Below are 2,852 nucleotides of genomic sequence, written 5' to 3'. Positions count from 1 at the left end.
TTCAGCTTAGAGGACACCGAGGTATTACATCGCAGTCTGGGTGAGATCATCGGGAGGCGTTTGATTTCCATGATGGGCCTTTAGGGACATGTAGCATCACCGGACCATATAGATGATTAAGGTGAGTAGGATGATGAGGGTGCTCATGCAGATGATGAGGTTCAGGTTGATAAGCAAGAGGAGGAGGAGGAGGAAGATGATGTCCCGACTTGACAGGTAGAGGTAGCTGGTCCATCACATCAGACATTTCTAGATCAGCCCACAGATTCTACATATTGGTCTAGACTCTTTACTACATTGGAGAGGATCAAGTCTCAGTAGGTTGAGATGGGGGCTTGCTTGACTCAGATGGATGCTCACCTAGCTCGAGTCGAGGAGAAGGTCCGAGCTACACACACACAGAATATTAGTAGAGTGCATAATTATAGGAGCATCAGCCACGATAGATTGCAAAATGGAGGATTTTGACTTAGACTGACATCAGATGTAATTTTTATTTTTTATTTTTGTTTAACTTATGGCAACATCCAAAAATTTCCTAATTGATTAATGAAAGTCATTATTGTACTTGTCTCGCTTTATTTATTATGTGTTATGAATTTCTTTCCTTTTTATGTAATGTGCACATTGTTTCACCATACTTAAAGTATATTATCAGGTTTAGTGTTTTATGCCTCAGTTTGGTTTGATAACTATTTCTTCAATGTACCTATTATTCACTCGTGTAGCTGAGTCACTTCCGGATCATGACTCAATGATGCTCCACCATTGTGTTTCGCGGGTAGGATTTCTGTGAAACCAAGGCTCTGATATCACTCTGTCACATCCACCCATCCGGTATCCATCAACCCAAATACTCGAGGGAGTGATCCACAACCACATAATTAGGTTTTAGGCAAATCGACACACCATTCCACAAAATAGTACAATCATGAGCGAGAATAAATCAAAGTCAATTATTAATTAAAGAAAGATATCATATAATAACGGATCTCAAAACCAAAACCAATGCAGAAGCAAAGTCAAATAGTAATAATCAAGATGGAAAGAAAGTTAAGTCAAAACTCCCTAAAGTTACATTATATAGGTATCTTTCATCAAATGATAAAAGAGTATTTCAGAGGTCTCGGTATCACAAAAGGTTTCAATCTTCTCATGTGTCAAACTAATTCTGGTATGCACAATCGTGATCGGCACACTCATCACTATGTAAGTCGTTATCCGCGTAATCATGTACATTGTACGGATCGGACAACTATATTTTGTTACCTTGAAACACAGCATTGAAATCTGCAATAAAATCTAAAAAAAAAAAAAACAACAACATCCACGAGGAATGAGTTCAGAATAACTCAGCAAGTAGTTTGTATACATTTATCCGTCATTCAATTCACAATCCATATATAGTTAACATGTTATAGTATGAAATGCAATGAATGAATGCTCCTATACTTTAACTGATCCAAGTCTCTAAGGTGGACATGCATTATATAAGACACCAGCCTCCTCTAGGTAGGTCTCGTCACTTTGATCTCTCAGGGGTTGGGTACCGATCTTAGATCTCGGGTAAGAGGTAAGGTTGTCCCTCTTGGATCATCACCATGGTTAGGGTTTAGGTCACCACTCTCTCACCACACCATTGTTTTGAGTATTGGCGTGTGTCAGGGTATTACCTATCCCAATGCATAGTCATCTACTTTGGGGGTAATCCTAACCATGCAAATAGATGTCCTAACATGCAAATAAAGTTACATGTTCAACACTAAGGTTCCTAGGTAATAGCAAAGCCACAACGTCAGTTCAAGTCCAAATTCACATAAGACTATCCAACTCACAAGTATCATATTCAAACAATAACATTTTGTAGTTTCAGAACATTATGATGAGGGTAAAATCCTTAAACAACAACATACAAATCTATATGCAAGTTCTATGTTAATCAAGAATTTAACAACGATTATATGCATGTGAACATCCTCACCTCATGATTAAGTTTGCACTTTCCAAAGAGAATCATAGGACGATTTCACACTTCCCAAAATAGTCCTATTTACATGTTGGCGAAAAGTTAGAAATAACCCTAAAAGACCCACCTCGGATTAGGATAAAAAACTAACACTATCGGAGGTGGGTCCGTTAGGGAGACTAGGCCAATCGACTAGGGGTGGTTGGCTGAACGGTACCAAGCCTGGGTCATCCTTGGAGACCAGGCTAATCAACCCATGCTCGAGTACAGACAGATCACTTTTGATCATCAGGTAGCTACGTGATTGGGCTCTATACTACTTTTGAAGCATATAGAAAATTATAAAATTAATAGAGAATATGATCTAACATAATAGGCATTCAAAAACTCAAGAGGAACAAGAAACCTAATAAATTGATAATAGATCTTTTTTGAATCAATTCGGAAAGAAAACGGATGACATTGAGTGAGTGGGGATTCACTAAAAAATACAAGGAATAAAGGAATAAAGTTTTACAGTACTAGGAAACCCTCTACAAGGTCTAATAGTAGTGAAGTAAATAAGCACGGACAATGACTAGGTCGACGGGGAAGAGTACTAACCTCAAAATATCGCAAATGCTGCATAGAAAGCCTTACGGATGATCTTGACGTTACCCTTCACCATCACAAAGCATTCCCTGACTCTTACTGACGTCCTCTGACGGCTACAGAGCATATGACATGTTTAGGGTCGAAAAACATATTTATAGGAGTCCAAAAATCAAGATACAAAAACTGCCCTTTCATCACGGCACCAAGTGGGTTGCTTGGGTTGGTAAACTAGGGCGACCAGGCCAATTGACCCACCGATGGAACTTCATTCCAGGAGTAGTTTCAAGAGGGT

This window comes from Hakea prostrata, chromosome 9 (assembly GCF_041222555.1).
Source record: "Hakea prostrata isolate BN-2017 chromosome 9, UWA_Hpros_2, whole genome shotgun sequence".
Taxonomy (NCBI): Eukaryota; Viridiplantae; Streptophyta; class Magnoliopsida; order Proteales; family Proteaceae; genus Hakea; species Hakea prostrata.
This window is presented reverse-complemented; position numbering follows the sequence as displayed.